The 13261-nt window shown below is 37.5% G+C and overlaps 1 protein-coding gene across 3 annotated transcripts in view; it reads left to right on the forward strand.

The window, feature by feature from the left end:
- YES1 (YES proto-oncogene 1, Src family tyrosine kinase) overlaps window positions 1–13261 on the forward strand; it is a 79335-nt gene that overhangs the window by 22630 nt on the left and 43444 nt on the right. The gene's annotated exons all lie outside the window — the stretch shown is intronic.

The raw sequence follows: 13261 nt of genomic DNA on the forward strand, positions 1-13261 counted from the left end.
CTGTGGGACACCAGCACAGCATAGCTTGATGAGTGGTGTGTAGGTCTGCACCCAGGACTGCGCAAGTGGACTGCGTGAACTTAAGCACTCAGCCAGGGGACCGGCCCCCACCCCCCTGTATTGAAGAGAGTTTCCTTTCTCCATTGCATGTTCTTGGCTCCTTGGTCGAAGATTAGCTGTCCACAGATGTATGGTTTTATTTCTGGGCTTTCAATTCTGTTCCACTGATCCATGTGTCTATTTTTGTACCAGTACCATGCTGTTTGGATTACTGTAGCTTTGTAGTATATTTTGAAGTCAGGGATTGTGATGCCTCCAACTTTGTTCTTTTTCCTCAGGATTACTTTAGTTATTCGGGGTCTGTTGTTGCTCCATATGAATTTTAGGATTCTTTGTTCTGTTTCTGTGAAGAATGTCATTGGGATTCTGCTTAGGATTGCATTGAATCTGTAGATTGCTTTAGGTAGTATGGACATTTTAACTATGTTTATTCTTCCCTTCCATGTGCATGGAATATCATTCCATTTCTTTATGTCATCATCGATTTCTTTCAATAATGTCTTACAGTTTTCATTGTATAGGTCTTTCACCTCCTTGGTTATATTTATTCCTAGATATTTTATTCTTTTTGTTGCAATTGTAAAGGGGATTGTTTTCTTGAGTTCTCTATTGGTTTGTTATTAGAGTATAGAAATGCAGCTGATTTTTGTAAGTTGATTTTGTGCCCTGCAACTTTGCTGCAGTTGATTATTTCTGTTAGTTTTCCAGTGGATTCTTTAGGGTTTTCTATATATAGAATCATGTCATCTGCAAACAGCGAGAGTTTCACTTCTTCCTTGCCAATTTGGATGCCTTTTGTTTCTTTTTCTTGCCTAATTTTTCTCGCCAAAACCTCCAGTACTATGTTGAATAAGAGTGGTGAGAGTGGGCACCCTTGTCTTGTTCCTGTTCTCGGGATGACTGTCAGTTTTTCCCCGCTGAGTAGGATGTTGGCTGTGGGTTTGTCATATATGGCCTTTATTATGTTGAGGTGCTTTCCTTCAATACCCATTTTATTGAGAGTTTTTATCATAAATAGATGTTGGATCTTGTCAAATGCTTTCTCTGTATCTATTGAGATAATCCTGTGGTTTTTATTCCTCATTTTGTTAATGTGGTGTATCACATTGATTGATTTGTGGATGTTGAACCATCCCTGCTTCACTGATATAAATCCCACTTGATCATGATGTATGATCCTTTTAATGTATTGCTGTATTCGGTTTGCCAATATCTTGTTGAGGATTTTTGCATCTATGTTCATCAGCGATATTGACCTGTAATTTTCCTTCTTTGTGTTGTCCTTGCCTGGCTTTGGGATCAGGGTGATGTTGGCCTCGTAGAATGAGTTGGGAAGTGTTCCATCTTCTTCAATTTTTTTGAATAGTTTGAGAAGGATAGCTATTAAATATTCCTTGACTGTTTGGTAGAATTCTCCAGAGAAGCCATCTGGTCCTGGACTTTTATTTTTGGGGAGGTTTTTTTTTTTTTTGAGGAAGATTAGCCCTGAGCTAACATCTGCCACTTGTCTTCCTCTGTTTGCTAAGGAAGATTGGCCCTGAGCTAACATCTGTGCCCATTTTCTCCTGTTTTATATGTAGGACACCTGCCACTGCATGGCTTGATAAGTGGTGCATAGGTCCGCACCCAGGATCTGAACCGGCAAACTCCAGGCCGCTGAAGTGGAGTGCACAAACTAACTGCTGCACCACGAGGCCAGCCCCTGGGAGGTTTTTGGTTACTGTTTTGATATCTTTACTTGTGAGTGGTCTATTCAAATTCGATATTTCTTCTTGATTCAGTTTTGGAGAATTTATCCATTTCTTCTAGGTTATCCAATTTGTTAGCATGTAGTTTTTCATAGTATTCTCTTATAATCCTTTGTATTTCTGTGCTATCTGTTGTAATTGCTCATCTTTCATTTATAATTTAATTTATGTGAGCCTTCTCTCTCTTTTCTTAGTCTAGCTAAGGGTTTGTCGATTTTGTTTATCTTCTCAAAGATCCAGCTCTTAGTTTCATTGATCCTTTCTACTGTTTCTTGGTTTCTATTTCATTTATTTCTGCTCTAATTTTTATTATTTCCCTCCTTCTGCTGACTTAGGGCTTTGTTCTTCTTTTTGTCATTCTGTTAGGTGTAGTTTGATGGCTTATTTGAGATTTTTCTTGTTTATTAAGGTGTTCAGTAGCGTGTTGTTTAGTCTCCACATATTTGTTAATTTCCCAGCTTTTTTCTTGTAGTAGATTTCTAGTTTTGTAGCATTATGGTTGGAAAAGATGCTTGATATGATTTCAATCTTCTTAAATTTATTGAGGCTTGCTTTGTTTCCCAACATGTGGTCTATCTTTGAGAATGTTCCATGTGCACTTGAAGACTCTGTATTCTGCTGGTTTTGGATAGAGTTTTCTGTATCTCTCTCTCTCTCAAGTCCATGTGGTCTAGATTTTCATTTAATTCCTCTGTTTCCATGTTGACTTTCTGTCTGGATGATTTATCCATTCATGTAAGTGGGGTGTTGAGGTTCCCTATTATTATTGTGTTGCTGTTAACTTCTCCCATTAGGTCTGTTAATAGTTGCTTTATGTACTTTGGTGCTCCTGTGTTAAGTGCCTGTGTATTTATAAGTGTTATGTCCTCTTAGTGGAGTGTCCTGTTTATTAATATACTGCCCCCCTTTATCTCTCATTGCCTTTTTTATCTTGAAGTCTACTTTGTTTGACTGAAGTATGGCAACATCTGCTTTCTTTTGTTTCCCATTAGCTTGGAGTATTGTCTTCCATCCTTTCACTCTGAGCCTGTCTTTGTCTTTAGAGCTGTGATCGGTTTCCTGGAGGCAGCATATTGTTGGGTCTTGTTTTTTAATCTGTCCAGCCACTCCGTGTCTTTTGATTGGAGAATTCAATCCATTTACATTTAGAGTGATTATTGATATCTGAGGGCTTAACACTGCCATTTTATCACTTGCTTTAATTGTATATTATAAATATTAATTTCAGTTGATACATATAGAAGCTTAGAAAAATCTGTGTGGAGGCTGGAGAGCAGATACATTAACTCACTCACTTCTCACTATTTTATCCTCAGTTTTCCAATTCCACTAAATTGAACTTTCAGATTCAATTTTGTTATAGCATTACATCCATGTTTATTGCTAGAGAGGTGTAAAAGGTTGTGATGGTTTTTCCCACGTGTTTTCTCCACTTAGGGTTTCTTTTTCTGTTCAGTTTGGAAAAGGTATGAGGAAGGCATTTAGAGTGTGCTAGTGTAAGTTTTGTAAAGTGTTTTTGAGATCTTTTCCCAGCTTTCTCTTTGGGTCTCTAGCTAAAGTATGCTGTGTAATTTAAAACTTTCCTGGAGTATCCTTAAATCTTTTTCCTTTATTAAAAAAAAAAGATTACCTTTGTAGTCTCTTTTGCATCATTAGCTATTGAGATCAGAAGCTCAGAAAGTAAAAAATAGAGATCCTTTTTACATGTTTTATGTCGATATCATGTTTTCCGTTCATATAAAATTTAAAATCAAAGTGTAACTTAACACTTGACAAATTACTAATATATCCTTATTATAGCTAATTCACTTAAGTCAAATAATTCTCTTAAAACATTAATAGCTTTTATTTAATGGATGGAGTAGTAAGCCCCAAGTGTTTTGATTGCCCAGGCTCCCTCATTGCCTAAGGCTGTCCTCACCATTTCCTAGTTAAAGTGCTATCTGCTGTGTTCCAGCAGTGATCCCACCTCTTCGCTGGAGAGGACTGACTTAGAGACAGGCAGCTGATGAGAGTCCTTTAGGAATATGGAGTGGATACTTAGAATCCCTCTATCTGCCTCTAAAATGAAGATAATGGTTCTGGAATTATTGGCAGCCATGTTATACCATGTGAAGTAAAGAGCTGAAGAAGCCGTTCTGCCAAAGGAGAGAAGAATAAATCAGATGAACAGAGTAGCAGAGGTGAAAGATGGAGAGAGACTGAGACAAACATGTGAAGGGGATGGAGGAGAGAGGTATGGATAAAGAGGTCATGAGGGGAGGAGGAGATGGGGAAGAAGGGGAGGGGGGCACAGAGAGAAAGACCAGGAAAAAGAGAGAAAATGAACAAACTAACTTTCTGTGACTTGGGTTCCTAGTTCTAGTTTTTTCTAATGATGTTGACTTCCATGACACGCTCCTGTAACCTTTATACAAATTCCCCTTTTTGCTTAAGATACTCTCTAGTCAGATTCTCTCCTTAGTCAGAAGAGTCTTTTTTTTTTTTTTTTTTTTCTGCTTTATCTCCCCAAACCCCACCATACATAGTTGTATATCCTAGTTGCAGGTCCTTCTAGTTGTGGGATGTGGGATGCCGCCTCAACGTGGCCTTATGAGCGGTGCCATGTCTGCACCCAGGATCCAAACCCTGGGCTGCCACAGTGGAATACGCGAACTTAACCACTTGGCCACGGAGCCGGTCCAGCCAGAAGTCTTAACCAAAGCAAATACTTGCGCTTGTTAGGGTATGTGCTGCCTACTCTATATACAATATCAGTTAATTCTCATAACCTTGCAAGATAGGTATTATTATTCCCCTTCCCCCTCCCAAAAAAAGAGGAAACTTGTGGTTAAGAGCTATTAAGTAATTTGATCACATCACAGTAGCTAATAAGTGACAGAACCAGGGTTGAAATGTAGGTCTAATGCCAGTCACTTCTTATTCCATTCACTCTAAAAATATTTATTGGACATTAGCTGTGGGTTAGACAGTAGGCCAGGCTACAACATAGACAAAAACTTTGCTCTCCCAAAGGTTACAGTTCAGAGGAGGATAGAAACAAACAGGCAGTGACAATTCAGTGTGGTAAATGCTGTGTTGGGCGTGGGGAGATTGGGAGGGGGGATAAAATGTACTATAAGAGCGCATGAGAGGTTGGGGAAGATTCCTTGAAGGTTTAGGGTCAGACCTGAAGGTTGAGTAGTCATAAACCAAGCATAAGGGAGGAGGTAGGATGTGCCAAACGTTTATGAAAAGAGCATGGTGCATTTGATGATTTAAAAGAAATTCAGTATGCGGGAAACATAGAATGCAAAGTGATGAATGGAAAGAGATGAGCCAAGAGGTAAATAAAGCAAATCTTGCACTGCCTTCTATTTCATACTAAGAAGTTTGGACTTTATATAGAAAGCAAGAGGGGGCTGTGCCAATGAAGCCTCCTAATCAGATTTACTTTTTAGAAAATACATTCTTCACACTTTAGCCAGAAAAGACTGGAGAAACTGTTAACACTGGAGTCATGGAGATCAATTAAGGGAGGTTTTGCAATAATCCCGACAGTAAATGATTAGTAGCCAACAGAAGTAGTAATTAGTTGGGGGAGAAGTGGAAGAATTTTGGAGATTACAGGCTAGTTACAGCCAGGTCTTGGTGACTGGATATATGGTGCATGGGAGGAGTATGAGTTAAGAATGACCCTCGGGTTTTTGAGTAAAGCAGGAGAATAGATGGGTGTGTTACCATTCACTGAGACAGGGGTGATGGAGAAGGAAAAGTGGACTTTGATGGGAAAGATGACAGGTCTCATTTTGCACGTGGTAAATTTGAGAGTCCTGGAAGATGTTTTGGTGGATGCTCAGTAGACAGCTACACCAGCTAAGCGAGCCTCCTATGGAGAGGGGATATTTCGACAAATCGAAAACTAATCTTTTATCTTCACCCTTTATATTTCTGGAAGAAAATGCTTGTAGGTGTCTAATAAGTTTTGATATTTTAGAAGATCTGAGAGACTTTTTCCAGTAATTTAAAAAGTAAAATCATGTTCTCTTCCAACAAAGTACTAGAAATTCATTGCTTGTCTTTGCCATTCTACTGTGTAATTACCATTATTCTGTGGACTTTTATTTTTAGAAGGAAAAACAGGCCTATTTAAAGGCAATTTAAAGGTACTTCACACATGCTTTTACCATGTAAATATCTAGGGAATTATATTGGCATTGATTTTGAATGAAACAAAAGCTAAGAAAACTGAATAATAAACATTTATTAAGGACCCAGTGTATGCCCAAGCCATAACTTTTTTATTTATTGCTGACAGGACAGAATTTTCTTAATGAAAGTTAAAAATTAAAATTAAAATATCTTTTAACATATTGGGCAATTAAAATTTTGAACCAAACATTTTAAAACTTTGTATTAAACTCTAACAAAACCAAAATAAACTATTTACTTCATGTAGTAATATAACATCTTGCTCAATAAAAAAGATAAATTGAAAAATTGCTTTCTGAATAGTCCTTGTTGAAAAAAGTATATAAAGTCTTGCTTGAGAAGGGATAGTAGGTAGCAGAATAAGCTAAAAAGGTCAGTGTTTTAAAAGAAAGTGATTATAACTTCTGTACATCTAAAATTATTTCAAAATAAAGTTTTTTATAACTGGAAAAAAGAAAGTGGTTTTAAACATACATAATCTGCACAAATTACAATTAAATTCTTGGATACCAGTGAAAACTTATTATTTATTTTTTTGCTGAGGAAGATTTGCCTTGATCTAACGTATGTGCCAGTCTTCCTCTATTTTGTATGTGGGTTGCAGCCACAGCATAGCTGACAAGTAGTATAGGTCTGTGCCCAGGATCTGAACCCTGGCTGTCAAAGTGGAATGTGTGGAACTTAACCACTGTGCCACAGGGCCAGCCCCCAAAACTTTTTCTTTTTCTCCTTAAGGTATGCTTTTCTTTGGCGAGGAAGATTGGCCCTGAACTAACATCTGTTGCAAATCTTCTCTTTTTTTTCTCCCAGAAGCCCCAGTACATAGTTGTATGTCCTAGTTGTAAGTCATTCTAGTTCCTCTATGTGGGATGCCGCCACAGCATGGCTTGATGAGCTGTGTGTAGGTCTGCATCCATGATCCAAACCCTGGGCTGCTGAAGCAGAGTGTGCAAACTTAACCACTCGACCACAAGGCCGGCCCCCAAAACTTATTTTTTAAAACTTCTTTCTTACGCCTGTTACTAGAAATACTAGCTTGAATATGAGAGGCGAGCATACTGCGTCTGCTAGTTCCTGAGAAAAGGCTGGTAGTTTAACAAAATACAAGACCAGCACCAAAGGTATCCAAAGTCAGAAAGGTTTCTAGTTTCTGAGAGCTGTAACAGTGAACTGATTTACTTCTTTCCTTGATTCTCTAAACGCGTCTCCGACCCTGCCTCCCCATCATGTGACTTATTTTGTTTTTGAAACACACCTGACCATTCCTTGGTTGTCGCTTCTATTGCCAAAAGCTCTCTCTCCCCAGATCTGCTGCATTAATTTATGTTTACAGTTGTGTATATGATTTATATACCAGTTAAACTTTGAAGTTTTGAATCTGTTGACTAAAACGTACGTTGAAACTCTAAATATTGTTACAGCAAAAACATGGTGGAAATAAAGTAAGTAGCACAAGAATTTGGGGAAAATGAAAGAGCTCGGGTTAATTTTATAAACTGATGTTCAAAAAATGTTTGTATATCTAATATCTTATGCTCTTTAGTTTTAAAGAGATTAAAAAAAACCAGATAAGCTATATATACATTATTATAGACATAGTTGCATATTGTGTTTTTAAGGTTTAAAACTCCAACTAAAGAAGAATCCATATGGTGTCTGAGGAGCATTTAAATGACATAAGGACTTGAAAGTAGTATCTGTTTACTGTAATTTGCAGGTCAAAATCTTGACAAAGAACAGTAGATAAGGTGTGAAAATTTGAGAGGATGAAAACTCTTGAGATAGGTATAAAATCAACTTATTTTTTCAAGAGTTGACTGAATTTGCAGAGGGAATGATGCCTAAACAAATATTTTAGAAGCGCCTTTCTACTAGCAAACTGTTTCTAATAATTGCCTAAAGGGGCCAAAGATAGTTAACTTTTGCCTAGGATCTTTATAATTCAGATCTGTTCTATGTTGAATTTAATAAGCTTTGTAAAATCTTGGGGCTTTACATTAATTTGTAAGTGATTTTTATTACTTAATTCCTAACAGTATATTTTAGGTATTCTTTACAACTCTTTATGTGTGCCTTACATTAGGTCCTTCTCACAGCTTATCCTATGCCAGATTTCGTTGAAAAAACCATGAGGAACCACCAGGAATTCAGAATGAGTTGGCGTACTTTTTCTTTAAGGTCTATTGTTCGTATATCTAAAATGCAAAAAAAAAAAAAAGGATGGTAGAAAATTGCTATCAGCGAGCACTGCAGGCTCAGTTTTCCATTGCTCACATTTTCTATTCTCCTTTGACTCTTGGAAAATTAAGTTCTTTGTTTGCTTTTACAAGACAGAGTGCACGCCCTTTGTAGTCTGCTGTTTCCTCCTCTCTGTCTATGTTTTCTATTCTTTTATGGTCCTGCCTATCTTTTGTGCTGTAAACTAAAGGAAGGGGATTTAAAAATGAAAGTCAGAGAAAGATCATTGGCTATGTTTATGGACTGTAGAGTGTTGTTACCTGTGGAACTAGAACATTTCATATATTATGAATTTAAGTCTATAAATTTATTTCTCTAGAATTTCTTGAAGATTTAAAACTTAGTTGTAGATTGGAGCCATCTGGGCAAAATGCCAAACTAGAGCTTTTAACCCCCTGCTGGACACAGTAAATAATGTCACAGTTGGTTAGCTTACTAGAGTTCGTTTATAGAAATAATGTTCATTTAAATGTTTTTTTAAGTGTTCAAAAGTATGTTAAATCATCTGAGAATTTTAGTCACTATTACTAATAACAGGGCAACTCGGTCATGGTAGAGAGGGGCAGGATGCTGTTTTTAGTTAGATTTGTGTTGTAGGTGGAGGAGTGAAACCAACTGCCAATAATGTTAGCATGTTTGCGGTATTTTCTAAAGGGCTAATATTTAATAATTTATCAAAGAACAGAAAATGGTATACACAAGGCTTCCTGAGAGGCTGTGTGGGTAGTAGAAAGAATACAGCACAGAAAGCAGAAGACCCAGTTCCCTAGTTGTGCTCACTTTTAGCCCATCTCCTTGAGCAACTGACTTAACCTCCCCAGCCTTCAGATTCTTTAAACATAAGATGTGGACATTATCCCTACTCTTTCCTGGTAACATGTTAGGATTATTATGGGATCAAATTAAGTAATAAAAGAGTACTTTAGAAACAAAGCACTGTCAAAGTGTAAAATATTATTAAAACAAAATACTTTAACACACTGTACAACGTAAAGTGTTACTGCTAGTGATTGAGCCAGCTGCATTAAAAAGTTATTTCAGATTTATTCCAGCTTTGCTGAACAAACTGTTACAAAGCAGGTTCTAATACACTATAGGTAATTCTGATATATGATCACCTGATAGAAAGTTGAAAAACTTTTATCTGACTTATGGAATTGATAAGTTAGGAAATAGTTGAAACTCCCACAAGTATTTCTAAACTCTTGCTGTGCTTGGCCCTTTGTGAGGAAACAAATGTTAGGCAGGTTGTTGGACAGAATTAGTCAGAATCAAGTTGCAATTCAGTGATTTATTCTTTGAACAAAAATTAAATGATTGCCCATATATCTAAAGCAATTTGTGTTAAGTAAAAGAAAATGTAAGATCTTTGTGGCACAGGCACTGTTCCTGTTGCTGTCTGTTCTGGCCTCATCTTCACCTGCTTATTCTTTTATATTGTACTTCAACATCAAACTATTTATGGTTTTAAAAGTCCACTTTGTTCTCTCATCTGTGGGCTTTTGAACATCCTGCTATCTCTGCCTAAAAACAGTTTCTGCCCCCTGATTCGTGTAGTTAACAGGTAATTGGCTTTTTTTGTCTTCCTCAACCCCAGGTCTGTGTTTTGGAAGGTTAATAGGTGATTGGGAAAGTAAATTGGGAAGTTAACCTGGAATACCAGGTTAAGGAGTTGGGATTTTATTCTGTAGGTAGAAGGAAGCCCTTGAAAGATTTCTATAACACTGGAGACTGTTATAGACAGTTCTACTTTACAAAGATTAGGCAGTCAACATGTTAGCACCTCCTTGGGATGAATTAGAGGTTGAGAATCACCATGAATTGCCAGATTGTGAAGCAAAGTTGTAGAAATGGAGATGATTAGGATCTGAAGAAAAACAAAGCAGGCCTTCATTCCTTTACAAAATATTTATTGACGCTTATTATATTCCAGGCTCTTTTCTAGGAATATAGGAGTGAAAGGGATAAATATTCCACTCCTCTGATATTTAGAAAATATAGAGAATGCCTTATAGATCAGTAAGAAATAGACAGGCAACCCTATAGAGAAGTGAACACAAGTGTCTTGAACAAAATTCACAAAAGAGAATGGCCAATAAAAGTATATATAAGTGCTCTCTTCATTAGTAATTAGGAACATAAAATTAAAATCACCATGAGATACACATGTGCATACACAATGAAATACACATCCAGCAGAAGAAAGAACTTTTAAAAGATGGAAAATGCCAAGTACTGGTAAAGATGGGAAGCAGTGGTAACTCTCATACTCTGCTGATTGGAGTATAAACTGGTACAGCCACCTGGAAAACTGTTTAGCAGTGTGTACTCTGACCTGGCAATCTACTGCAAGGTGTATTTCCACTAGATTGGTTGCTGACAGTAGATGTTTCTTGATCTGGGTGATGAGTTACGTTGGTGTCTGGTTTGTGCTAATTCATTGAGAGATATGTTTGTTTCCTTTTCTGCATATGTGTTATACTTCAATAAAAATTTTTTAAAAAATGTGCTCATTCTTAACGTTCTGTAAAGGAGAGCTATCATCATCAAAATCATCACTGTGGTAGTAAATATTAGTGATTAATATATGCTGGGCACTGTTTTGGGTGCACTAAATATATTAACTCATTTAACCCTTACTCTATAAATCTTATATAATCCCCATTTTACAGATGAGGAAACTGACTGAAGCTCACACAGCTAAAGTGGAGGACTCAGACTTTATTTATTTAGGTGAGGAAAACTGGCCCTGAGCTAATATCTGTTGCCAGTCTTCCTCTATTTTGTATGTGGGTCGCCACCACAGCATAGCTTGACGAGTAGTGTAGGTCCGTGCCCAGGATCTGAACCTGTGAAGCGCATGCTGCCAAAACAGAGCATGTAAACTTAACCACTATGCCATTGGGGCAGCCCAGGACTCAGACTTTAAACACAGATACTCTGTCTCTAAAGTCTGTGCCCTTAAACACTAAGCTGTACAACCAATAAACAAAAGTCTGCACTCTCAAACCTTATGCTTCTTTATGCTGTGCTAAATGCTGTCAAGAGAAGAAAAGCAAGTTAAAAGGGAATACGCAGTGCTCTAGGGAATGTTATATTGCTGCTTTATAGAGGGTGGTCAAACATGGTCTCATTGAGAAGGTGATAATAGCACAGAGACCTCAAGAAGCTGAGGGGATGAGCCATGTGTAGGTATCTGGCAGAAGAGCTTTCCAGGCAGAGAGAAGAAAGTGCACTGGCCTGAGATGGGAGTGTGCTTGGTCTGTCTGAAGGAAAGCAAGAAGGCCATGTGGCAGAACCGGGGCAAATAAGGTTACAGTAGTAGGAAGTGAAGTTAGAAAAGTAATGGAGGTATGTAGTAGGATCTTGAAGGCTATTGTCAGAACTTTGGCTTTTACTATAAGTGCAGTGGGAAGTCTTGGATGAATTATGGCAGAGGAGTGATGTGAAATGATTTGTGTTTTAAGAGGATAACTCTGATACTTTGAGAAAAGACTGTAATGGGTGCAAAAGCAAGTACAGGGAGACCATTTAGGATGTTGTAATAATTCAATATTGTTGAATTAGAGATGGTTTGACTTGGACTCGGGCAGCAGTGGAGGTGGAGAGAAGTTTTCAGATTTTGGATTTATTTTGAAAATAGAACCAAGGGATTTGTTGAGGAATTGGATGTAAGATGTGAAATAAAGAGATGATAAGGAAAACTTCAAAGTTTTTGGCCTGAACAACTGGAAGAATGGCATTAACATTTACTGAGATAGGGAAGATTGCAGGAGCTGGTTTGTGCAGGAAGCCTAGGAGTCTTAGAAATGTTCAATTTGAGATGCTTTTAGATATCCAAGTGGGGATGTTGAGTAGATATTTAAAAAACTAATCTGGAGTTCAAGTGAGACCACCAGAAGTCCGTAAAGATAGAGATCTGGTAATCATCAATGTATACCTGGTATTTAACGATAGGCTATACACCTGGGTGCTATCACCAGCAGAATGAGTGTAGGTAGAGAAGGAGTTCTTGCAGCACTCTGTGTTTAGATGTGAGAGAGATGAGGAGGAACCAGCAGAGGAGACTGAGAAGGAGTAGCCAAAAAGAAGTGGAGAGAGGGCAAACACACTAAGAGCGTGTGTCCTAGAAACCAAGTGGAAAAAGCATTGTAAGGAAAGGGAGTGATCCCTTGAGTTGAATATGGCTGACGGGTCAAGTAAGATGAGGACTGAAAATTGACTATTGGATTTAGCAGTGTGGAGTTAATTGGAACCTTAATGGGCAGTTTTAATGTAGTGGAAGTAATAAGCATGGTCAGAAATCAAGAAAATTCAGATTATATTTTAAGTGAGTATGAGAAGCATAGGAAAGTTGGAATAAATTTCGCTAAAATAAGTCGGATATGTGGAAAGAAAAGAGGCAGCAAAGTTGAAACGGACGGGATTATGTAAGGGCAGAGATTTGAAAAGAGGAGAATGCCTGACCGTCTTATATACCTGGTAGCATTTCTTGTTGTTGTCACTACTTTTTTAGTCCTTTATTTCCTACAAAATTTTGAAATAAAAGGCAAATGTAATGGCCCTGGTTTTCAAGTATAATGAGTTACATTCTTTTGGGGGATGACAAGATAACCTTATAAGAAATAGGAAGGGGGCCATTTTACTTCTCTGCTCCTGAGAACTTGCCCCATCAGCAAAATCTATTGATGTTTTTTAGTTCCATGCTACCTGCTCTTGCCCATTATCCAGGGAAGATGAGAAAATAGTTCAAGTGTGATGTGGAATCAAGCTAAAACTTCGCATGTATTAACTAGACTCTACCCTCTGGTAATGACAGATGACTTATTGGGTTAGATTAGCATTAAACATTAATCATCTAGATCTCTGACTTTATCTCCATTAAAGAAAAATCTAACACAGAAATTTGTTTCATTTTGAAAGGTTTTCACTTTTAGTACATTTTGCAAAAATGTCTATCACACTAGCTATTAAAGCAAAAGCCTGTGCTAAACAGACAGTCATGATACCTTCTAGGCCTATAG

This window comes from Equus quagga, chromosome 9 (genome assembly GCF_021613505.1).
Source record: "Equus quagga isolate Etosha38 chromosome 9, UCLA_HA_Equagga_1.0, whole genome shotgun sequence".
Classification (NCBI taxonomy): Eukaryota; Metazoa; Chordata; class Mammalia; order Perissodactyla; family Equidae; genus Equus; species Equus quagga.